We start from the raw sequence: 26,833 nt of genomic DNA, 5'->3' as shown, positions 1-26,833 counted from the left end.
GTGATGAAATAATAAGACTGCACTGTTTTTCAACCTAATCTTTTATTTGTCATAGTCATCAGCTTCTGTACCTGGAGGAAGAGAAGACAGGTGTGTAAACCAGATGGACAGATGGAACAAAATGTCACTGAATTGTGCAGGCATGGAAATAGAAAGACCTAGGACAAATGGCATTTTGAATGGAAGGTGACCCAGTCAGTCAGTTGTAGTTAATTCTTATTAAAACTGAAAGAGACTTTTAGAAAACAAGTTGGAATGTAGATGGAATGATGCTGAATGTTTGTTAGTCCATTTTGTGTGTGTGTGTGCTGGAAATAGGAGGACACACCCAAGACAGGTCTAAAACTAGAAGCTTAATATACAAGAAACTTATTGGGTGGCTTCCTTGGAGGGAGAGGATGTTATTTATTTATTCCAGTGACCCACCTTGCATTAACTGGGACATCACTTACTGTCATTAAGAATTTTGGGGAACATCCTTCATTTCAGAAGAGCTCTGTCTGGGAATGTCAGGTGTATTTCTGCTCTCCTTTAAATTCTAACTTCTTTGAAGCCAGTTTTTCCAACTTGCCCCACCTTGGTTTCAGCAGCCCTAATCCATATGCTGTTTCCCAGCTTCTTATTCTGACCTATGATCTGGATATTTGTCAGTTCATCCTTCACCAATATCAGATAAACTGCCATGCAAGAATTTTTACTAAGGACCCTTCTATTATTACTATTGTATGCAAGATTTTATAATAAGGGCTTTTACTGTTACTACTGTTGTATAATGATTAAAGTAATAGCCTGAAAATAACAACTCTAGTGGGATTCCCATCTTGGCTAGACAGCAGCATGGAACACGACATTTTGGCACTCAAATTGTTGTTTCTGTGAGGCCAAAAAACCCCTACAATTGGCTGTTTTTCATTATAATTCTAAAATCTATTTTTTATAGACCTAATCCTGGAAAAATCACATAAGCTATAAAAGTAACCTCAAATCTTTTCATGTCAAGCACAAAAACTATTTTTCTGGGGATCATAATTAAAATAAATAAATAAGTAAACAACAGAAAAAAAATAAACATATAGTAATTACTTGGTATTGACACGAACAAGAGTAAAAGAAAATGTGTTAGTTTTGGTATTTTTGTAAAGTGACCAGCTGCGCAACGTGTCATAATTAAACAGACACTCACAGTAATGAGCATGATAAGAATCCTCAATTTTCAATGCATACACATGAATGTACTGCTGAAGAAGTGCAGAATAATATCCACCTGTGACTGGACTGCAATAACTAGAAATAAAAAGGAATATCCACCTGTGACTGGAGTGCGACAACTAGAAATAAAAAGGAAACTTTCCTATAGCTTGAAATTCAGAGCAAATGGGACAGAAAACACAAACAAGTGGTTCAGCACATATACAGGTTTCATCTTCAGACAATCTGATTCATTTTGCACTTAAAAAGCAATTTATATTCATTCATCCGGTTTTATTTATTTATTTATTAGAACTGCATTTCTTGATGCAAGTTTATTAGCTGAAAGAAGGACTTTTTTCTCTATCTACCAGAGCATTTACAATGAGAAGATTTATAAATTTGCATGGGAAAAATGTTGATTAGGCTATATAGGTTTTTATGTGAGCTATTAAACAAAAAATATTTTCCTTCCTCTTTAGGAACATGCAATGGGTATTCATCAGTACTAACTACTATAGATGTTTTTTACTCACTTTTTCCCATTTAATAACCCTTAATTTTTTCAGCTTTTCAGTTTTTTCAGACCTTCATGTTCAAAACAGTAGTCCAATAGGCCAGCATAGTTACCTTATAGTCATTTACCTGTAAAGTGAGTGGATTATATTTTTGTGACAGTTTTTGAGGGCTGCAACACCCTGTATGATAAAACTCTCAGATACTTATTCATATTTGTTCTTCTTTCTGAAGCTTTTCATCCCCTTATTGGTGTCCAATGTTATATGAAACTTTATGTGAGTCTGCTCTAATTACAGGAGATGGGTCTCAGGAAGGCAGAAACAGCTTTGGTGGGAGAGAGAAGATGGTCATTGTTTTTTTACTTAAAAAGAAAGTCAGTCAAATGCATTTCTAGGACAAGATTAAAAATCCTAGTTTGTAATAAACTGTTTCCAATCCTGACCCAGTCTTCATGTGGATCTGTAAGCTGATGGCCACCATGACTCTTCATATTAATCTGTTATGGACTTCAGATCACCAATTCCACAAAAAATATTAAGAAAATTAGCTTTCTTGCACAAAGTAGACTTCTCCCCAGTGAACAACTCAAGACAGGCATTTCCTGACGCTTCCTCCGTTAAGGAATAACCTGAACTTAGTGTCATTGTATTTTTTGGTTGTTTTCTTTCCCCTGTGACAGGAGGTCAATCATTTGGTGGAAGCTGCATCTACTTCTGCTGATTAGAAGGAAAAAAAAAACATTTTTAGTTTGGATAAAATTGCCTTCTACAACACCAAATTCTTCTCCAATCAACCCCACTGCCGGCAAGAATGGCACAGGTCCAATTTTTGAAACAGTCAATGTTAATGGTGATATAGTTATTAACAGAGACCATCCTCTATCTACCGAAATAGCTGAGTTCCTTTGGGAAGAAGAATCTAGAAAGAAGACTTTCATGCTTTAATTCAGACTAGTCTAAGTAAAGAGCTCATTTGGGATCACCTTGTCTGTTTGAGCAGGGATGTTCAACACAATTAACTTTAGAATTAAAAAAATATACATGTAGATACTTAAGCAAAGAGGAGCCACCTGGGATGAAGAAAGGGAAAACAGCAGGGGATTCCAGTAAACTTTTTAAGTCTCTTGCTATTTGTATGTATCTTTTCAAATTTTCCCTGCCCTTGAAGCACTGATCTAATGAACCCCAATAAATTAATTAACACTGAGATGGCTGTCATACTCCCCTGAGAGTATCTTAGCAGGCCTGGAGAGTGGAGAACAGGCAGAAGAGCCTGAAGGATGTTGAGAGAGACAGAGGAACCTTGGTACAGGTGGACTGGGAGTGCCCATGGTTCCCTGTACAAGGGCTGCCCTGCTCCCCCTAAGAAAAGAGGAGAAAAGGGCAGCCTGTCTTTATACAAAGCAGGGAAAGAGCAAGAAATGTATCTAGATCTTACCACCCTGGAGGTGTTTTTAAGTTTTGTAAATCCTTTGTTACAGGGACCTAAATTGCTCCCAGGTTACATTTATCACACCTGAGAGAAAAAGAGATTTATCCCCAAAAGAAACCTGGACTGGGCAAGCCAGCAGAGCTTGTCCCTGTGTGCAAGAAAGAAGGTGACCTTGGTTAGACCATCAGGTGTCATAGCAATCTCCACCTTCAAGGTGAGAAAACACAGCTAAGCCAACCACATTAGGAGGATTAAGAAGGACTCAGAATTTATCCGTGCATATTCAGGTACAGGGAAACTTCTTGCTTTCATAAACTCATTTATGACTGGTTAAGCCTCTTTCTCTCTTTCCTCATTCACTCTTTTCTGTTCCCAATAAATCTTCGTGCCTCTCTTCTATCTTGTAGCCTTATCTGTGGGGAGGGGGGAGATAGTTCCTTAGATGCAAGTTGTTAGATTTATGTTCTTGTCTTTGATGATAAAAGCTTGTCACTCCTTGCCAGACAGTGCTATTAGTTCTGAATTTCTTCAAAGGCAGCAGCAGCCTCTCTTTGAAACAAAGAGGAAACATTATGTGAAGGTACCGAGAAACCCAGATGATGGGAAAAATATCCCAACTCTTCCAAAATAGTGGGGGAAGAGAAGGAAGACATTTGAATTACAACAGAGTGGGGAAAGCTGGGTTTGCTCTGATTTGACTGGGAAAACATTTAGTCTTGTATCTCTACTAGAAAACTATCCAGTGCCGGGAGCTGTTGTGAAGCCCTGAAGCCAGCTGGAAAACCAGGCTGTCATTCAATTCCTTCCATAATCCAGTGCCTGGTGGAAAGGTCTTTGGTCTGGTCTGGCTCCCAAACCATGCTGGGGAACCAACCATCTGGGAAACTGATAGTTGGTCCAGGCCAAAAGCAGCTAAGGGCTCCTCTAGCTTTTTAACAGCAGGGATAATGAATTCCCGCACCTGTGCTCTTGTCCTGGTGTTGTTAAATTTACTGGTACAAAAATGGAAGGTGGGAAATGAAGGAAGAATATTAGGTCCTGTGGGAGTCTAATCCCGTGATATTATAGGGGTACAGAAGCAAACCCACAAATACTCCTATTTTTTCTCAAGACAGAAAGAGCTAGTATTTAGTATCAAGTGCTCGGCACCTCAATAAAGATCTCTTTCTTCAAAGCCTGCTTGACTTGTGCATAACCTGGTAATAAAGAGTGCTGGTATAAGGGATGTTTATTCCTTTTGACATACTAAGACCTCCCAAATAAATAGTCTGACAGGCAGTTCCTGCTTCCTGGGTTTTGTGATCTGTTCTTGTTTCAGAACTGAGAGAGAGGGAAGAGATTTTCTTTCTGTCTGCTTCTGTTTTTTTTTGTTTGTTTCTGTTTGTTTGTTTGCTTTATAACTTTTTTTTTCCTTATAAATCCAAACAATTAAATAAATAGTTTTGCTCTGTGTTTGCAAGGTGGCACAAATGGAGACAAACTGTGGCCTTTCTTCCTGTATTGACCTCTAGAAATACTGAAAATAAAATACAAAGCAAAGATCCTCACAGTGCATTGGGGTTCGCTGAACTAGCTAAGCACTGCAACCCAGGCTGCCCATTTATTTTTGACCACCTACCCATCATCTCAAGCTAGGGATACAGAATTTGAAGCACTAGAAAGTTGTGCTAGAGTTCCTTGGTGTCTCTTGCAGTGAAATGAGAACACAAAAAGTCTTTTCTTACAAGGGTTGTATGCATTTGATATATTTTATCAGCAGGCAAAAGGAAATGCTGTTTGTGCTTTTTTGACATTGCAGGGTTATTCATGACTGACGTCAAATGGAGATCCAGGTGCTTTGATTTTTATGGCTTCTATTTGCACTGTTTTCTCTCCACAAAATCAAAAACAAAACAACTGAAATGCCAGTAGAGCATATTGCTGAATAACTGATTACTTTCTGCGATGAGGTGACAAGAGAAGAGCAGTGGGTGTTTGTCAACTTAGTAAGGCTTTTGGAACAATCTCCCATTGTAAACTTACAGTCAAATGTAGGAAATAAGGACTGCACAAGTGGATGATAAAGTTTGTGAAAAGGTGTCTGGATTGCTGGGCTTGGAATGGGATGTTCAATGGTACAAAGTCCAACCGGTACCTGTGTATTAGTGGACACCCTTGGGGTGGGAAACTGGGAAAAACTATTACTTAATATCTTCATTAAAAATCTGGATGATGGGGCAGTGCACCTTCATCATTTTTCATATTGGGGTAGTTGATAAATGGAAAGCAGAGCTGCTATATGGAGGGACCTAGACAGGTGAGAAAAAGGAGCTGACAGGAAATTTGGCAGAGAGCGAGAAAGGAGAGAGAAGAAGAGAAAACTGCCTTTACAATCTGGTAACTGATGGACTGAGACCCGTACATGTCACATTACAGTGTGGAATAAAAGCCATCTTTAAAACATCAAATTTAGAGTGAAAATGGTTGTACTATGGGTATCTCTAAAAAAATTATAGCTGTTGAGACTGATTCAGTAAACAGGAGAACAAATTTCATGGTTCCCAGCACAGAATAAGCATCTCCAGGGTAAGAGATCTCCTTTATTATTTGTAGCACAGTACTGCTGGTTTCCATACTTGCAAATGTTAGTTTTTTTTGTTTTGTTTTTGAATTATTATTACGTTTATTATTATTATATTTTTTAAGCAGTAAAGCCACTGGTCCCAGAGGATAGTACTATTTTCATGAAAAAAAAAAAGTCATTGTCAGTTTATTGTTCCTGTGAATGATTTGTTAATTAAAAAGAGGCCAAAAATCATTAAGGATCATGGGTAGCCTGATTGAATTTGGTCTTTCTTTGCATTTTAGCTTTTAAATACTGTCAAAGGTTAAAGCTGAAAGGAACTGGATTAACCAAACCCAGACTTATACTGATTGGATTTATTTTACTTTATTCAGGGATGGGATTCTGTCCATCTGGTTTTGTATGCCTGCAGCGTAGATGCCTGCATCTGAAACAGTCATCTTGGGCACTGTTTCTACAGAATGGAAAGTGATTGCCACTTTTATCTAATCTATTCCAGCTGTCTTTGTTAGAGCAAGAGGAAAAGGTCTGAAGATGATTATATTATTCATTGAATTCAAAGTGAGTTTCCATTAAGTTTGGGCTGTGGACAACTACATCCAAACTAGTAAATATAGATATTTACTTTTTAGATGTCGGCAAAGGAAACAAAACTGAAATTTCTAAGTTCAAGATTCCTATATGATTATCAAGGAAAACAGACACAGTCAGTAGGAGATTCATTCAGCATCTTTCAAAATGTTGAATCTCATTTGAAGATGCCAGTTTCTTTCTTGAATTGAATATAATTGAAATGCATAGGAATCTCCTGCTCTGAATTACTTATGAAAGGTGCCATCTTCTTCCCATTGATTGTAGAAGGAGACAAACCTTTTTTTTTCTTGACACCTGCCTTCTTTGAAGGGTAGATGGTAGGGTAACAAGGATTCAATCTATACAGTAACAGATCTGGGCTTATTTATCACACATAAACCCAAATACATCCAGCATTAGGCAGCTGGTTTGGGATGCAAAGTTTTGCTGTTCCACTGCTGTCTCTTACTCCTTTTTGTCCTTGTGTTTAATGGTGTGTCTCCACTTGCCAAGGGAAGAAAAGCAGTTGTGACTTCTCTCTGTGCAGCGTATCTTTCCATGGTAGGCTTTCCTCCCTCTCACATCTTCTCATGCCTCCACAGGAGAACACCTCCGCTATCATCTGCTCTAGTGGAGGGAGGATGAATGATAACTGCATTCCCATTAGGTGTCTTAGTGTCTTCATGATGTTTCTGAGTCTGCTTTGTTCCTGAAATGTCCGGTTTTCTGTAGAGTTAGTAACTGCTGATGCAACATCTGCCAAAGCATGCACTTGTGGATGGTGAACTTTCCAGTTCTTTTCTTAAATTCAGAAGGTGAAAGCCCAAAAATCTGTAGGTGTGCATGACTATAGTCGCTCATAGCTGGAGCAGGGGCTGACCTCTTCCTCTGAGTGTAAAAAGCTTTGCTTTGTGAGCAAAGACCTGTCCCATGTCCCAAACTTTATTAAACTCTGTATCCAGAGAGTCTTCGGATTGGAGCAGGCTCTGATGTGTTTCAGCTGGGCTGATAATTATCCATTTTATGGCAAGTATCATTCCTTGGCAATTTTTCAGCCTCAAGATGTAGGCTATAAAATATGCACGACTCTATTACAACAAATAACCACCAAAAAAACCACATTTACATATTTTCTATGGAAGAAAAAATCCGTATACAACTATACAAATAAATTGATGTCTGGCATAAGAAGTTCCTGAATTGTAAGTCACAGAAAAAGGGGATAGAATCATAGAATATCCTGAGTTGGAAGGGACCCACAAGGATCATGGAGTCCAGCTCCTGGTTCCACACAGGACCACCCAAAACCGGACCCTTGTCTGAGAGCGTTGTCCCAACGCTTCTTGAACTCCAGCAGCTCGGTGCCGTGACCACTGCCCTGGGGAGCCTGTCCCAGTGCCCGACCACCTCTGGGTGCAGAACCTTTCCCTAACCCCCAGCCTGACCCTCCCCTGTCCCAGCTCCATGCCGTTCCCTCGGGTCCTGTCGCTGTCCCCAGAGAGCAGAGCTCAGCGCCTGCCCCTCCGCTCCCCTCGTGAGGGAGCTGCAGGCCGCCATGAGGCCTCCCCTCGGCCTGCTCTGCTCTGGGCTGAACAAACCAAGGGGCCTCAGCCGCTCCTCACACGCCTTCCCCTCTAGGCTCTTCACCATCTTTGTAGCCCTGTGTTCTTCCCTTTTTGGGAAGTCATCCTCCCAGGTGAGTTAGAGCTTTGGGCATAACTGGCTGCTATGAAATACCACATAAAACATCATAAAAAGTAATAATCAGAAAAACATAGGCTGAATATATATATATTTTTTTCAGTGTAGTGCAATGAAATAAGGTATCAAGGCACATACATGTCTTCCTTCTGTTGTGCCCAGGCAGGAGTGGTTAGATGTGAAGTCAGATCACTAACCAGATCTTTACCCCTTCTGCAGTAAAAATAAAACGATTTCCACTGTGCATCATGTTAGCCTGCTTGTAAGAGGAAAACAAAAGCACAGCTTTTGAGCCTTTTAAGAAGGAAACCCATTGTATACAAAAGAACACAATAAATGTTTGTGTGCAGCCTCTATCAAGGTGATGCATATCTGTACCCCAAGGTTTCTCATCAATTACCAGGCAAAATAAACAAGGCTCAAGGGATTTGTTTTCTCCATATCTATGTGCAAAATTGCTGTGCTTAAAGGGTGTGAAAAGGAAGCTGGCAAGCTTCTGCTTGCAGTAGTTAAGTCTGGGATTGGATTTAATTTGATCAAAGATATTACTGTTAAAAAAGAAGAAAACATAATGGGCGTAATGCAATGGCTTGCCTTACATTGTATATACCTGTATTTTCTTCAGATCCAACTCATAGGTAACCGTACATTGTGCTTGAGGCACACTATTAAATGGGCTACAAGTTTTTAAAAAGAATTGTTGCAGTACCATTTTTTAGTAGCGGAGGGGTAGGGATGCAGCTACTACACTGCAGTGCTATTAAACGGCAATTTATGTACCCTATGAGATCTAACAAAGGGTCAGTGGAAATAAGGGTCTCAGCCACCATTAAATATGATGAGATATTTTACTGGTGTCATGAAAAAGCAACACTGCTGGTTTTCACGAGGAGTAGGTTCACGTGTTTTAAACCCACATCATGTTCAAAGCAATAAATTGGTAATGACATGTAATTAACTGGAAATCGCTGAACAGTACATTTAGGTTTGATATCAATTAATAGAACAGATAAACCTCAATAATAGAGTTGGGGCAATACTAGGGGTGCAGGTCCCCTGCTTGCACCCCCATCCCATCGTAAATGAGGGTGCTCCAGATGTACATGTGCTTGTATCATACACTTGGGCAATAAATATTGTGCAGGGGCACACAGAGCACCCTGGGGTCCCCACTCATTGACCCCAGCTCTCCCTCACTGACTGGGTGCCGTGTTCCTGTATTGTCCCAGGGGACAATGCTCAGCCCAGCCTGGGCAGGGTTGTGATGCTGCAGGGTGACTTCTGGCAGCACCAAACCACGTTCTGCTCTTCTCACTCTGAGGTTTTTCTTTCTCCATTACACAGTTCCAGGATTCTTCTACATTTCTTTTCAAGGTGACTCCTTTCATATTGCCAGAGTCTCTCAGCAATTCCCTGCTTACTGTTTGGTTACACTGCTGGTCATCTTCATCTTCACCATGATGAGTTTTGGGCAAACACTCTCCAGACAGTGCTGTGTATTTTTAACATACACACCATGTGCTCTCACATTTTTATACTAAAAAGGGTTGGTTGTTGTCCAGGCCATTTGTCAAGGAGGGGAACATGAATGCTCTCCTGTACTTGCGTAGTGCTTGGGTCTTTTAAAATGGATAGGACCTTGTTGTGAAGGGTGTTGTTGGGAAAGCATGGAATTCCAGAGTCCTAGCAGTGGGAACCTACGTGAACTAATCACAACAGCAGTATATCTGCCTTCACTTAACACCAGGGGAAGGATGTGAAGAGCAGGGCATGTATTTCACAGTGAAGTTGGGACTCGTGCCTTTTGGTGTGCAGTTTCAACCTTTCCAGACTCTTCAAGTTAGAGGTAATTTGTTTACAAGTAATTGGACAGATTAACCTTCTAACAGGTTATCTACGAAAAAAAGTCTCACAACACAACTTGACATTTCTTTACATTTCATCCATTGTCTCTAATGATAATTACTTTAGGTCAAATAATAACTTCTGTAGCTCTTTGAACTGTTTTGTTTCCTGGAATAACCTGTGTAATTTCTTAGTCACCAAATAGTGTTCTCTACTAAACCTTAAAATGACTTTGGGGACTGTAGGTGAAGGTAAGCAATGGGAAAAACAGTCAACCTTTGGGAGGCCAAAGGATTCCTTGTCTTTTTCCAGGCATAGAAACAGCTGCTCTCCCTGGACAGGCTGTGGTGGAGGGGATAGCAGCATGGGAAAGGATTAAATGTTTTGTGGTGGCAGCTGCTATGTGAGAGCTTTTCCACCTTTGCAGGGTGAGATGAGGATTGCATACATCACATACATCAAGTTCATAGTCTGAGTCAGAACTGATATTTTTCACTGCAGACCCTCTGTTTGCTTATTTATGTGAAAAAGCAAACAGGCTGGCATATCCAGAGACCTCCGGAGGCCTCCAAAAAACTGCACACTTAACATATACATTACACTATGAAATTCCTTACAATTGTTCTAAAATCACCTCTTTTCTGAATGCAGTCTTTGTCTTGCCTCGGATAGCTGCAAAGTGCATCTGTGCCTAAATGCCTCTTTTTGTCAGCCAGATTGTTAGCTAGCTACCTCTGCTGTACTCACATGGAGAGTGTTGCCAGTATGGCTGGCACAGAAGTGAGAAATAGTCAAGATTTATAACAAGTTATCAAAGAAGTTTATAATAAATGAAGGTAATCACATCTGAAGAGAAAAATTCATTTCTGTAGTAACTCCACCAAATTACACCTGGGATGAATTTGGACCATTATTTATCGAGTTAAGTGTTAGCAGCCCAGCACAGTATCGAAGATAGCATGGCGGGGGATCCAAATGAGAAAGACCCATGTGGCTCTTTTCTCCCCTGAGTATTTCTTGTTTTGCTCACAGATGGATGTTTCTGCTAAGAAATTAACAGTGAAGCTGATGACTTTGTTTTTCTTAGTCTGAACAAGTCAAACAACTTGTTTTCCTTTCTCAGAAGGTTTATTTTGGCCTATCTTGAGACTGAGAATTAAAACTTGCATTTCTTTCCAGTACTGATAACCAAAATCACAAAGGAAACCATCCCAAAATCATGAAATAGAGTCTGAAATTATGAAGTTTTTATAGAAGAAAAAGGTTCTTTAAGGATTCTGAGCCTTGTGGGTCCTTTTATATAAAGGAATATAAAATATTTGTTTTATATGGAATATCTTCTTCCAGGGAAATAAAGAACATGAAAAACAGAAGTTGTTTGATATTTCCAGACCATCACCATTTTGGGAGCTGGAGTTTTAAAATGGATGTGAAATAGAGAAAGAGTTTCAAAAAGATTGTCAAGGTAGGTAGCACAGTTTGAATAACAAGTGACTCAAAGGCAGTGATCTTCATCTTTTCTCTTAGACAATAATCCTAAACAAGCAATGCCCTGTAGGGAACGCCATGCTTTGCCAGGTGAATGACTCTTTTCATTTTGTGGGGTTATAAGTGGCATCACAGTTCTTGAGTCAGTGCATTCCCTGGTAGTTGGGAGGTTAGTTACTACAAGATCCAGAAACATCAATAATCACAGGCACAATGATATTATATATATATATATATGTATATATATATACTTTTTTTTTTTTGCAAGCACAATTACTTTTGTTTTTATTGAAGGAATGTGACACTAGTCTCTTACTTCAGGGAAGTTCCTGATTCAGGGGGGTTGATTGGTGCAATGCAGGTACTCACAGCAATGCAGCAATGCAGTACTTTCTTGCTATTTTTAGTTTGCTTGTTTGCTTTGTTTTGTTTTGTTTTTCAGACTTGCATTAGAGTAATCAATTTGGGAAAGTTATAGTAATCTGCAGTAAAATCAGGTTTCCTTGCTCTAAACAAACTCTCACGTTTTTTGTGTGTTTTGACTACTGTTACTGACCAAATACAACCAGTCGTAAACTCTCTTTGCTGGATATTTCTGGTTTTGCTGTTCAATCCCCACTGAATGGCAGTCAGAGAGACTATCTGTTCAGAGTTTGGTCTGTTTTGATTATGATATTTTTTTGCTGTGGAAGAATTTTGGCCTATTTTTCTTTCTTTTTCCTTATAGGCTAATCATAGAAAATAATAGTTTCATTTATCAAAGTCATCCACATACTTCACTTCATCTCAGAGGAGCTACTGCGCTGTCGTCTTTGAACTTGAGCTCAAAAAAAAAAAAAAAAGAAATCAAAGGAGGGAAGGCTCAAAATAGTCCTATCACAGTCTGAATATACCACTTATCTCATTTTTTAAGTGTCTTCCTTTCAGACATTTCAGACAGGTTTTCAATGCGGTTATTTAAGTAGCTGCTTTAAAAAAATTTTGGGGGGGTTTCTGCTCTTATACCTAGGAAAGCACTGACAAATGAGAGGAAGCCTGGGAGAGGGCCTGTTTGTGTCTATGCCGCTCTTTAGATGCTCATGAGAAATGAGGGGAGAGGAAAAGGAGAGCAAGAGAGGACAAAGATGTGAAAGTTTTTGCAAAACAGCAAGGATAAAAGGAGGACAACCTCTGCTCTGTCTACCCAAGCCTCTAAAGAGCCATGCATGACATCTGACTGATAGGAGAGGCAGCCCTGCTGAGGATATTCAAGCAGTAAGTTTAATCATTTCTAAAATCCTTCCAGTTCGGCTGTGCACATGGCACCAAGTGATAGCATTATTTGTGATGGTTTTGGAGTCATAGCCTGTCTGAAGAAGGAGGCTAAGAGGAAACAGATGACTTGCCAGGAGCAGGGGACACTTTAGGACACCAAGGGAAGTGGTAAACACATAAATAACCTTTCCCACCTCTCATGACATGTCTGTGTGCCCTGCCTCAGGCGCTTAAGGAGATAGGCAGAGAACAGTAAATCATTCTGCCCTTGCTCCTCCCAGAGGAGAAACACCTGAATGTGTCCGGTGATGGGCTTGTCAGGAACATTTTCTTCACCTTGACAACATGAGTGATTCCGCCAGGAGTGTGGGAGCTAACACTTGTGAGGAAATCATTTCCAATATTACTGAACACCATCAACATCACTCTGAGGCACAGCCTGTCCCTTCACCTAATCTCACAGCACCATTGCCCAATCTATTTTAAAATGCAGCCATTGACGCAGCAGATCCGCAGCCTCGATGTGTGTCACAGCACAGAGCTGGCCACTCCTCGTGGCAGAGCTGGCAATCCTGCACCCAGGGGACACCTGCAGTCAGTGACAAAGATATCTGAAACCACCTTTAACACTTTCTATTAATCTGTGTAAGACAGTCTCTAAAGCATGCTACTCGTGTCTGCAATGTGTTTTAATATCTAAAGTGTCTTATACCCATGAATCAATAAGGGACACCTCAACTGCGGTGATGACGACCCTTGACTATGAAATACCACAGGTCTAGACTTGGCTGGTGTGGCAGGATTAAAATCAGTTCACAATGCTCTGGGAAAGTGATAACAATGATCTTCAGAAGACTGGGGACATCTTCACTGAATGGTTATGAACATGACATCAGGAGATTGCATAATATGGCTGCTGAGGGCCGGTAATATGCAGTGACATAAAGAAGTGAATAGTAATAAAGATGTAGGGGATACTTGGGGCTGTTTTCATTGCCACATATAAATCAGTGCTGCATCTCAACTTTGATTACTAGCTTTTTATACTACATCATGAAAGGATAGCATAGAAGTCAAAATAGTTCAGAGAAAGATGATCAAAATGGGATAAAGAGGTAGAAGATTTTCCTTTGGGGTCAGGCCTCTAGGGTACCTTAGACTGGCCACACAGAAAACAGGTTCTACTCAAAAACAAGGAATGGGGTTCTGTACAGGAAGTAACTAAAGTGATCTCACTAATGTTAGTTAGATGGTCAAGCCTAGGACATTATTAATCTACTAATGTTTTAATGTTGCCAGTGGCAAATTGCCATTTACAATTCCATTATTCCTTCCAAAAAAAACCCCAACAGCCTTAAGCTCAAATCATGCCACCAGGGATGATTTTATCCTCAGATGGAATGGTCACTGTGCAGCTAAATTCCTGATTTAGTTGCTCTTACGACTACCTGTACTGCAGCCTGTGGGGGGTAAGGACCAAGGAGTGAGCCTTTGCTACTTTTGTTATGGCTCTCTATTTACTTGTATCCCTTTTCACCTTAGAGAAATGGACAGCACTATCTTTCCAAAACTAGACTAGAAATATTTTTGTACCTCTCTCTTCCTAAAATAGCCTTTTTAGACCCTAATTCTGGTTGGTTAAAGTTGTCACTTCTTTGATGTCTGTGGAAAGGTTCTCATTTATACTACTCAATTTTACCCAATATTGCTTAAATGGGTTGCTTACTGATGCTTATGATGTACCTGCTCTTTTTTGTTCAACATCTACCTTCAACATTCTTGTTTAAAGGTTTGTTTGGACTTTATTGTATATTATACCGTTCAGAAAGGAAGAAGTCTTGCCTAAACATACTTGAAGAACTTTTCTTTTTTTCCTTGAAAAACTTAAATAGAAGTCATCAAAAGATAAAGTTCATGTTCAAAAAATGCAGTCACTCCTGAGCATTATCATATGCTGCCCTTTTATCTGCCTGTTATTAATGTGTTAGCTTAAGCACTGTGGACTTGTGTATTTTTCATCCTTGACTTGAGTCATTAACCTGTAGCTAGCTCCATCTTCCTCTAATTGTGTTGGTCCCAGATCTTTTCTATGTCCATCTAAAACATGATTCACACATAGATTGCTGACAAATGAAGCCAGAGCTCCTGTAGTCTTCTATTCATATGAGAACAATAGGAATTTGTGCACTGTATCACCTATACTATGGAAAACACTCTCTCCCCATCCATCCCCTGATGCTCCAAAGACATAAAAAATAGTACACCAGAGAAAAACAGTGGAAGAGAGGAAGAAAAAAAATAATGAGAAAAGGCAGGAAAAAAAATGTCTTCTGAGTGCAGATGTTTAATGAGATGGAGAGGTGATGCATTGATGCATTGATGCATACATGCAGTATGCTGGAAGGAAAAGGAAATGCGGGGAGAGGAAATTCTTTTTACAACAGCTGCCTATTCTATAAGAGGTGGGGGAGTACTGCATTGAACTTGCTATTGGCAATATTGCTTAAACGAAATGCTTTTGATAAACATATAATCTCTACTAAAGTGTATTAGTATTGTCTCAGGAAACATGACAAATAAATAAATTTAAACAGTAGACCTGCAGTCCAATTACATTGTCTCACAAATAGCCTTTAATTCCAGATCCTCAGGAATGTTAAAAGAGGATCTGTGCTGAGATGCTGACGGTGGCTGTAAGACAGAAAACAACCTGGATGGCACAAGCTTGCGTGTAAGTTCAGAAGGAAACCTCTGTTTGCTGGTTATATTTTATATATCTAAGGATGGCTTTGATGTTACATATAGGAGAGTACATTTATGGTCATTTACCAGCATAACAGTTCTCTAGTTACAGCAGCATGCCTTGCTTTCCACTAGTACAAGGTATTTCTGTGGCACAAAGGAGGAATTTGGTTTATATTTGAGCTTGAGAATGTACATGTGGTGACGAGTAAATGAACTGCGGTGGTAAACTAGGTGTCTGCACATTTTCTGCAACAAACAATAATTTTATCAAATGGATTTGTCAGTAAAAGTTAATGACCAAAACTCTTTGCACAGGTTTCATTCACTCTCTGGTTTGTGATTTATGCTGTGATTCCTTTGGCTATAAAAACAGGGCTTTTTATTATTATTATTACTTTATTTTTTTATTTTTATTCTTGTAAGGTATCAATAAATGTTCATGAATCCAAAGGGAAAGCAAGCAAGCTCATTCCAAGATTTCTGGAAACATAATTGTTTTCAGACATTATGCAAGATCTTCTTTATGTGCTAATTTCTCATTGATAGTTACTACCAGGTTTTTGTGTTAGTTCCAGAATCCAAATTGCAAACCACAGTCTGCCCTACAGTCAGGGCAAAAATATCCCTACATAGACCTAACAGCCTTTACATTCCTGGTGGACATGTTGGACTTTACATGTGCTGGCAGGCCTGGGTCTCCCGTCTAAGCGAAATAACCAAGATACATGAAGCTGTGTTTCCTGGCTGTCAAGTTTAAAGGGACTCCAGTGTCATCACAGGGGATCCACTACCTGTGCTAAAGAGGATGACAAGGAGTCTTATATTAATGCTATAGTAAAGCTGTGTGGATCACTGTGTAGGATACAGGACTGCTTTTTTCCTCTGTGATTCCACACTTGACTTTGCATGTTAATGATCCTCGAGACAGTGAGAGTATAAATATTTGGAGTCACCCACACTTTTGGCTTATTCAGCTGTAAAACTGGAGTATTTGTGCTGATCCATGTTCTAAAGCTACTTCAAGAGGCTAAAGACAGTCTCTGTTAAAGTGTAAATTGTTCCTATTTTCAGCTTCTTTAACAAAACTCAGATTAAATGCTTTGTATTGCTGGACATCAAATATGCACCTAAGAGTTATGACTGACATTGACTGCTAATGTTAACACTCAGTAAGTCAGCAACATATTAATCTATAAAAATGAATATTTGTCTTCATTTGAAACCTGTTTCCGTACCATGATTTACTGGTAGGAGGACTCAATATCAATGCTTCAGTGACTTGGATTCAGAGGGCCAAAGAAGATGCTCTAGTATGTATCCCTACACTGCAGAACCCTACTGCCTCCAACACCTGCAGCTTTAGCCTACATCTTTCCAAGAGGTGGTCACAAATGGAGAAGACAAAGATCTGCCTGGTTTGTTGGCAGGTACCTCATGACAAGAACGTCAGAATCTATTTTGACCAGAATTGAATTTGATTTGAGCCTGGTTTGCCATGAAAACCTGGTTCAATCAGACTTTTTTTCTAAAAGGGAAATCAAGGGAATGGTATCAGAGAAATTCCAAAGAACACACAATTTCCCTTCCTTCCACCTGCACCATATATTTTTTATTCATAGCTTTCTTTTTAATGTTGTGCAAGGTTTTTGACTTTTTCCCTTGAAAAATCACGAGGTTATTGATAAAAAAAAAAAAATCAAAGCCATCAAGTGCATTTCCCCTTCAAGAAGAGATAAAGACCACAAAATTACCATCATCCAGGAAAACTTCTATTTGCCAACAATTTGGAAAGATCTTTGAAGGATGAAAACACCATCACCTCCTTATGTCTTTTCAGAATGATTTATTTCCTTTGTCCTTTAACATCTAACAGTGATCATGATTCAAATTGAAAAATCATCTATCATCATTCACTTTGTAGTTGTGTGTTAAAGGACAAAGAAAAAACATATAGTAGAAAAAAAAAAGAGAACTGATTCTTCATTGTTTTTTGAGTTAGTTGTTAGCTTATTTATTTAGTACTTGTTGGAAAGCTGAACAAGAAAATTGGTCATGTACTTCAGTGGGGCAGGAATGCTAACTCAAAGAAGTCTGCCTTCCATTTCATCCATAAGTCAGTGTATGATCTTTATGAAGGACTTATTTCAAATCTATCTGAGGAGGAAGAAACTGTACTCCTGCCTACACTTGATGTAGATGGACATACCCATGTGAGGAAGGGATGAGTCTCTTGAACACTAGTTCAGGGGTTATGGCAGACAAAACAGAAGAGTGAGCATCGTATTTTGGGATTGGTATATGCAGGCAATGATGACTCTTCTGGAGGGAAGACTAGGACTTTGGGAGAGTACTGTTTTTTACACAGCACTCAGACTCAGAGCTAACTTGGGCTGTCTGCTCCACTGCATGAGATAGATAAACACTTGTTGCATTACATTTCTTGGGATGCCTTTTCTTCATTCCACAGCTGTTAGTCATGATATCCTTCAGGTTTTACCACTTCAGCAAACTATTGTCTGAAGGAACCTCTTATTTTCCCAAGAACTTACATCATTACTCACAGTTCTCATTAACAACTCACATAACAGTGGCAGCAATATAAAGCAAGGGCTTGAACCAAGGAGTTGTACACATTGTGGGCTCAGCTCCTCCTGTCTTACCAGACATCATGCATAAGGACTCTGATGTTCCTCTGCCACAGCTTGTCCATCTTGAAAAGGCCAAATAGAAACATACATATTATGAGATGGTAATACTTCCCTGTAGAGAATATTTCCATTTTAAAAAAAGGCTGTGTATTTGCTTTGCTTGCTTTTGCAGTCACATGCTTAGACATTCTCTGCTCCAGTCCATCTGGCAGCTGCCCATGGAAGCAAAGCCCACATGTCAAGCACTGCTGTCTATATCCTAATTAGCAGGGGAAATGTTGTGCTCCAACATAGCTGACACAGAGGTAAAAATGGGAAACAAACATTGTCTGACAATCTGGCATATAATAGATTAAAATCTGCTTGTTTCGTAATCACAGGCAAACTGGGCTATAGACAGCTAACTCAAAGGATCCTTGCCACACAACGTGAATTGCAAACTTTCAGGAGATTGTTAGCAAATCAAAGACAAAAAGAGTAAAGTTGCATTGATCCTTTTCTTTTAAACTGAGTTTAAGAATCAAAGTGCAAAGTTCCACTTGACGACTCCGGAAACTTGAGAGTGTCGTGGCAAATGGCATTGCTGGTAATGTAGCTGCTGGCAACAGTAGAGGACTTATGAGTTGAAAATATCTCTGTGATAAAGAAAATAGGGGTGTGTACTCTGTTGCAAAGGAAGAAAAAACATTTTCAATTTTTTGAAATTTCCCTTTGCTCAAGAGACCTCATCTACAGGGACAAACTTTGTGCCTTGACCTGCCAGCAGATAAGAAAACGTTACTGGTATATTTAATTGCATCAGTGACCATATTTCCTTTTTTATTTTTAATTTTTTTTTAACGTTGGTTTGCTGTGCATGGAAGAAAAAAGATTTCCTCATGTCCCATTTCTCATAATTGTCTGTGCTGAATTTGTATCAAAGGTAAGTTTCTGTCTCCCTCTACAGTTTTCTCTACCAAGCTTGGTTTTTTTTTCTTTTTTTCTTTTTTTTTGGCTTAAACAATAGTGATTTATATGTGTTAATCTAAAGCTCAAAGGTTTCACTCTTTGTTACTGATGGCTCACCCAAGCATGTCAAAACATGTGATGTGAACATTGATGAAGAATGCTGAATGTCCCTTCCAGGAATATTTGTAGAAGGAGTGGGAAGGATGGACCCACCCCAACAGCCTGCTTTGCAAGACCTGAGTGATTTATTTATTCTTGATAGCATACAGCAGCATAAAATGCTATCAGTGCTGAGAAAAGGAAAATACAAGAAGGAAAATCACACCAGGAAAATTATGATTTAAATTCAGTCAGTGAATTCTGTTTTAATTTTCTCTCTCTCTATTTTATTATTATTTAGGCTTACCCTTTGGATAACACATTCTGATCCTTTGTTACCCAGTGATTACAATTAACTATCGTGTCATTGCCCCTGTTCTCTTGATTGTCCCTGGTTCTACTTATTCTCTGAATAACTGTACTCCAGTAATTTTAGGATTCCCCAGCTCAGACCTTTTGCACATCCCAGAGCTGTTTCACTGTATATACAGTTCTCTTCAAATATGTAATCTATTTGACAGACAAAAATAGTATTACTCTTTTTCTCTTGCCATTGATTTTAAAATACCATACAAACCTTTTAAAACAAAAGGTATTAACAGGGAAATGGAGCATAAAATTTGGTTTTTGCTCTTTTTTGCTAGGAGCAGTTATATCCTAGAGATTGTTTTCAAAGGCATTTTCACAAAGCCCTTGGATTTTAATAAGAAAACAAATTGAGTAGTCAGGCATTGGGGAAATGAAGAACAAACTTGTAAGTATCATTTGGTCAATACTTGGCAGCACATTCATTAATTATAATTGTTATTATTGCTTCCAAAGCCACCTTCTAAGACTTAACCCAAATAAAGTTTATATCTTTAATAATTCATTTATTTATTTTCTCACTGCAGTCATATACTACCCAACTGTAGTCATTATTACATCTAACTTGTTCTAACAGAGGAAATAGTCACTCAGGAGACCTTTCCTATTAATGAAAACAATTCTGGGTAAACCACCATTTAAATGGAAAACTCATCTGGGAAGTGCTAAAGGTGAAAGAAGTCAGCAGAGTGGAAAAGGAAGGGACTTATGTTGTGTAGACACATGAGCTGGTCTTGGGTAGAAAACATGCTGCAGGCATGAACGTTAGGCCTTTAATTTGGTTTCACGTCTTCTTTTGTAATCATCCCTCTGCCCCATCTGCAGGGAGAATTCAGGAGCTGAGACACATTTCCTTACATGAAAATATTCTTGAGCTTAGGTGGGAGATTAGCGGGTCTTTCTTAAATGAAAAACTTGGTCTTGTGCTTGTTCTGCAAATATAGTATTGGAAAAGCATGGAAATAAAGCCTTCGTGCCCAGCTCAGCAGTGGGAGAGCGTTCACTTCGATAGACAGTTTAATAGTTAATAGGTGCTCTTAATAGAGAAGAGAATATAAAAGTGTTTCTGTACTGGGAAGATGTTAGGAAGCTTCGCAATATCCTCTGAAAAATGAGGGGTGGGGTATTTGTGTATCTGAGAGTGAAAACTAGCTTTTGGCCATGTTGGGATGGGGGCAAATGGGGTCCAGTTTTCAGCTCTGGTATATATCAGCTTGCTGTAGCTCTTTTTCTCATATCCAAAGTGAGTGCCTTGTGAATCAGACTGTTCTAGAATCTTCTATTACTGCCATAAAAAATCCACTGCTGATACCAAAAAAATACTTGTTCTCTGGGGACACTTTCACCAGTAAATTTCTTTTATAAATAAATCAGTGTTTTCTTATTAAAAAAGTAGTCCTGAGAAAATTCCTAACTAATTCAGTTGTTCCATTTCTTATTAAATTTCATTTCAATGATACTTCTGAGAGATTTCAAAATGTCTCAGGCATGAATCACTAAACAAATAAGTCACCACTAACGCTCTTGAAATGTTGATGTAGAATTGCAACAAGCAGAGGGAGCTGACCTGAGACCATGGTCTTATGGAGCTGAAACATTTTCAGTAGAAGAGATTATGTTAACTAAAAATCTAATTCATTCCGACTGTTATTTATATCTCTCTTGACCATGCATGTAGTTATCATATGAAAAAGTACCTTCAGATGTTGTGGAATAGCTGCGGAAGGAGCACATCTTAGCAGTAAATTGCTCAGCTCTGCTTTTCCAATCATGATGTACCATGCTCCTAATTTCTCCCTTCAGAGAACATATGTGGCTTTGTAGGAAGAGGGCTGAAGAAGGATGTGCTGTGTGTGCTAAACAGACCTGAAGAAACAGCCTGATGACTGCAAAAGGATGGAGGGGGAATGCTTTGCTGAAGAGTGCACTATTCACCTTTTCAGGTGGAGAAAGTGCTGATGCATATTTATTTATTTATTTATTTATTTTTATTTAGCATTTAGCATCCATCCTCTTCTTAGAACTTACTCACAGTGGGAAATGCATTCACTTCCAAGGAAGTGCTTTCTCTGCCCAGATGGCTGTGGGTTGCAAAATACATTGGGTAGGCAAGGGAACAGACTATCAATCTCCTGTGTTAGTGCCAAGGCCAAAGGGTTCTGTTCTAGCAAGCTCTGCCTTGAAAAGAGCATTAGAGAGCTCCTTGCAGCAGCTGTTCACGAATGCCAGGAAGGAAAATCAGTAAAACAGTCTGTCTCAGAGCAGTACATTAAATGGATCTTGTCTGACTCTTTGGAAGATGAAAATGCTACAGATTGGCAAGGGCAGGAAAGGTAATGTGTTTTCTATTGTCGGTTTAGGGTAAAATCACAGCTTCCCTGCACTGAATGGGAGAAACTTGTGTTTAACTATGGTGCTATCAGTTTGTCACTCAAAGTGTTGAGGTGGTGACCATACTGTGGGTTGGGTTTCAGAGGAAAGCAGGTTTGTGGCACAACTGTTCTGTGCCACGTTGTGCACACTGGTTTGTGCCATAAAATCCAGTGCGGTGATGAGCAGGTCTCAAGCTGCCAAATTGCCTGGGTTTTATGATCACTACAGTTGGCCAAAACCACCCAGAAGTTTAATTTTCTCTCCTCTCCCAGAATAAGTTTAGAACAGTCATAAAAAAAACATTTCCAGGCAGAATGTCCGCTAGCGTACAGTGTGTGTGAAAGAAAGGATGTGAAGATGGAGAAATGATGTTTAGACCCTTCTATAACACATGGCACCTGCAGCTTGTCATGTCTTCTGCACTCCAGTTCATGACTCAGGTTGGAGGCCTGGATGGGTGGTGGTTTACACGGTGTAGCCAGGAGAACTTCTGGGCTTCTTCATTACATCAAAGCTGGTAGCACTGCCTATATGTTTAAGGGGATGAGATGCATCCCTTACTGATTCAAATTATCTCCTGTCTTCTGCTGTGGACCTGTTCCATGGAGACGTAAAGATTTACTGACCATCACCTGGCATCTCCTTTGCTATATTTCTTCCAACTACTTCTAATTATTTCCTTAGGAAACACGTTCCAGCTCTCCTGGCTTATAGATGATGATGTCACCATTTCTCTATATAAAGGATGCATTCATGGGATGAATGGAACAAATCATGGGGGATTTAGATGATTTTTGAAATTTGTCCTCCCTTTTAACATTTCAGTGGTGTTCTAGGGTATAAAAAGAGTTTCAGTTCAGTCAAAATAGGTCACTTTCTATTTCTGTTAGAGTATAATACATTTCAAAACTACAAAATGAAAAATCATTTCTATGAAATAAAACTGTAAGTTTTTATTCTAACAATGATGAAACTGCATATTTAAATATTGCAAGACCTATTCCGATTAATCCTTTATCCCCCCTGAATCTCCTTCTGATGTGATTCCATGAAGTGTTTGCTTCATTGTTGAACAGGACTCCCTGTTCTGATACTTCTCTGGACATCTTTATCGATCGTGCTATAGGAGCGTAGAAAACAATAAGAAAGTGTACAGAGAGTTTTTTCAGCCTGCTCAGTCTCAACCCATCTCAACATCTCTGGCCAATGCTTTACTTTCTCAGTAGGACCAGAGCTTAATCAGTGCTTATTTCTTGGTCACACGTGAGCAGGCTAGCTACAAGTTGTGTATTCATAAATAATCAAACTTTCCCAGTCTCCCTTGGCTTCTTTCCCACTGGTTTCCACCAGGGATGGGCTGTAAGATTTAGCCATCTGAGTTAGCACATGGACTTGTTTGGCTTATTAGCTCCACTAACAACAGAATGGCTGGATTTCTTCAAGCCTTTAAATCTCAACAGCCACAGCTCTTCCAGCTAAATTAACAGTAACGGGAGGTGGGAGAGTGGCAATTCTAATGGAAGATTCTGAACTGCTTTTCCCTTTGGGAACGGAGCAGAATGTCATGCATTTATATGCCTGCAAATGAGCAGAGGCACATATCCTTCATGAGCAAATGATCCTTGGTGGTAACCAGCGGGCAGCTGGATTGCAATTAATGGATTAATCTCATACCAATAAGTGTGCAGTGTAAATAGTACAACTGAGAACAAAAAAAGTAAAGAAAAGTTGGCAAAACAACAGTCTGTTTAATTATTTTATTTTAAATAGGCATTGAATATATTATGATTGCTGAAAACAGGGTGGGGTATAGGGAAGAAAAACCTCAGGTTGTACATATCTCTGCTGATAACAACAGCTTGATTTGTACCTTTTCCTTTTCACCTTCTGGTTGTCTATGGGTGTGAAACACTTTGAAATTCTCTACTAGAATCAAAAAAATAAATAAATTGTAAGACAGTCTCCCTGAGTGCCCCCTCCATGCATTATGGATAACTATTAGGGATGGATGAATATGCACAAACTTAGTATTTCTTCTAGTGTGTTCAAAGATGTAAAGAGCTGAAAATTGGGAAAAGAGCCTCACTTCTCATCTGACTTGCTTCACTGGATACATGTGAAAATGCTCTGAGCAAACAGATATGCAAAATGTTGTTTTCTGCTAAGTTCCTAAATAACATAAACCCATAAAAATCCCAAGTACTGTAACATAAACAAGAAACCCATGGCCAGGCAAGAAAAGGTTAATCCAGTGAAGCAGGAAAACTGGGCAGGGAAAAATCCAATCATGTGTATTTAACTAACCTGGGCTGTGAGAGGTCTAGAGCCAAGTCCATTTGCTCTAGGCAGTGATTGTAGACTATTTCCTTCATATCTCCATGTGTCAAACTTCCTCCTTAGCCCCTGTAAATTGATTTATGTACCTAGCAAGAAATTTGAAGCATTCATATGTAGGATTTGTATAATAACCAGAGACACAGATTTTAAAGAGTCCACTTTGGTAGGCTTGGCTGTTTCTTCACCAGCTAATTAAACGTCCAGAGAACAGTCTTGGGTACCTAAAGCCAACTGGCTCTGAATGGCCTGCATCTAAGCTATTAAACAGTCTTAGCCTCCAAAACGGTGATTGCATCCAACGTGATTATTAGGAATAGTTCCTGGCTTATGTTAACTTCTGAACCATATCCAGGAGTTGTTTGGGGGAACTGCTTTTGGCCAGGGACCACTCTAACAATTTGACAGTATATAGACAGCCAGCTTTTAGCACCCAAGTGTGTTTGCTGACACTTCTTAATTTTCTTGTATGAGATTAACATTTAGGATGCTAATAACCTTCTTAAATGCACTTGCTAATTTTACAAATGCAAAATACCCCTTTCCATTGGCAAAAGGAATTTGGAGCATGCACTCCAGGACAGTACTAACCAAATTCTATCTTTTGCCTACACTATCCATTAAAACTGTGATGGTAGCCCAGCTTCTGACTCTTTCCATAGCTGCTCTCTTAGCTATTTGAAGGTCTCTCTAGTGTTACAACAAGAAGCTCAAATGCTGTTCTCTGGTTAGTCTCTTAGAGAATTGCGGAGACGTTCAGGACTCTCAACAGAGCAGTCTTAATCAACAGATGCTTAGTTTGTGACTCTTGACTTCTGCCTCTCTGTGATGAAGAACTCAAGCATTCATTATATGATGCAAATGTGAGAATGATTGCATACAGAAATGAATGTGCCTGCAAACACTCAGCTGAGGAGAATTTGGGCAAAGAGTTAAAAAATGTATTTGTCAGAATCAAAACTGTAATTTGAAAAGATAGACAGTATTTCCTACAGGTGATAGAATGGAAAGAAACTCTGAGGACTTTGTTGAAAGCAGGTCATTCAACTATTTATGAGAAGTCTACTTTTGGGTAGTAGTGACTTTTAACATGTTCAAACAACATGTGACAAATATAGTAGCAGCTAAAAGGCAAACTTTAAAGATGTTATGTTGCTAAGGGAGCTAGTGTCCTCCATGGTCAGGATGTCCAACCCAAGGGACATGTTGAATTTCTGCCCATTCTTTACTTACTGTTTTGTGAAAATATTTGAAGATATCTTCTATTGTATGTGAAGGCAAAAGAAAATTTTAAAGACCTGTCAGTGCATAGAGTAGGACTTTTTTGTTAACTAGAGGTATTCTTTAGATCTCAGGCTGGGGAATGGTCTTTAATTATTAACATCATTCACTTTCTGGACTCAAATGTCTACAAAACTTGCACTTTTTCCATGGCAGGAGGGGAGGCTGGTCCTGACACATATTGTTGCTTTACTTTGAGGCTCTTTGGTGACCGGGACAAGCCTTTTGCAGGAGACAGATCAGCTGAGGCTGGTTTGTTCAGCCTGACAAAACAATGTCTAGGAGGACATAGATCACAAGAAAACCAGACAAGGAGAAGAAAGCAGTGGAGTGTGAACACCAAGGAACTTAAGACTAAAATTTAACAGCATAGGTACAACAAATTGTTCTAAGCTATCCATTTGGCTTGCAGTGTGGAAGAGAGCTGGAAACTTCTGTAGAGGCAGAATGTTTAGCACAGTTTCTTAAGATAAAGCAGAATTGGAGGTAAAAAACAAGCAAACAAACAAACAAAAAAGACAGCCTGTGGTGGACACCACTCCAGAAAAACTGGTGAGGAAACAGTCTAGTGAAGTAGTGAATGATTTCCAGTGCTTGGGTCTGGCAATGCTTAATTTGTTGATACAGACATAGCATTAGTGTTCCTTTTTCTGTGTTCCTAATTGTCCTGGAGTTCCTGGGAACTGAGCATGACACATCTTATATGATGGGGATTCTAACAATAAATGTATATTCACATATTTCCTCATATTTTCAAATATGCACATAATAATCCTTGTATTTCACCCTCTTTGTCCCTGCTTAAGTGTGATGTTCATGGGGCAGTAATTGAAAAGCAAGGGAGAACAACAACAGCTCTTCATGCTGCAGGAGTTACATCTGGTATTTGACTAATTAGTGACACATAATGACCTGTATGAGCCTTGGCAATAGGAAAAGCTTCCCTAATTTTGGCCAGTCTTCATGCAAATGTCCCAATCTCACATTCCCATTTGTGAAACTGGAAAGCTATGTGTTATTGTTGGGAAACAATATTTTTGAGGAACGATACAGTTCAAGGAAGAAGGGGAGTAAAATTACTTTGAACGGATAGGCAGAATCAAAACTTGCCCAGTTTTGTTTACAACCAGAAGGAGGAAGTTTAGCCTTGTATTCTTCTGCATGACCAGGACAAATCCTGTTTTAGTCCAGTGGACTGGGTATGTGCCCAGGGAGAAGTGCAGAGGAAGCAGGAGGGCTCCCTTATCTGGGACACTGCAGAACTGGATGGACTTGGGATCCCTGATCTTTTCATCCTTGCTTGCTTTGGTAGAGCTTTGCTTTTAGGTAAAATGTATTTACCCAGCACATTTCATTTAGATAGTTCCTGACCTTATCTGGTACTAGAAAAAAAAATAAATAAAAATCCACATGATCACAGAAGAAACTGGCAGTTGCGAGTTAATATTTTCTCTTACATGTATTGATTGCAATGTCA

The 26,833-nt window shown here is 39.3% G+C and overlaps 1 long non-coding RNA gene across 3 annotated transcripts in view; it reads left to right on the top strand.

Annotated features, from left to right (window-relative positions):
• Nucleotides 1-26,833, top strand: part of LOC310897139 — a 95,058-nt gene that overhangs the window by 29,443 nt on the left and 38,782 nt on the right. The window contains exon 2 of one of the 3 annotated variants that reach the window (XR_014582096.1): nucleotides 15,206-15,293. The exons of the other annotated variants lie outside the window; for them this stretch is intronic. This is a non-coding gene — a long non-coding RNA (uncharacterized lncRNA). The remainder of the gene's footprint in view (nucleotides 1-15,205; nucleotides 15,294-26,833) is intronic. 3 annotated transcript variants of the gene reach the window in all.

The sequence above is a fragment of the Anser anser genome, assembly GCF_964211835.1.
Source record: "Anser anser genome assembly, chromosome: 3".
Classification (NCBI taxonomy): domain Eukaryota; kingdom Metazoa; phylum Chordata; class Aves; order Anseriformes; family Anatidae; genus Anser; species Anser anser.
The sequence above is the reverse complement of the archived record's forward strand: the minus strand, read 5'-3'. Positions and strand labels throughout refer to the sequence as shown.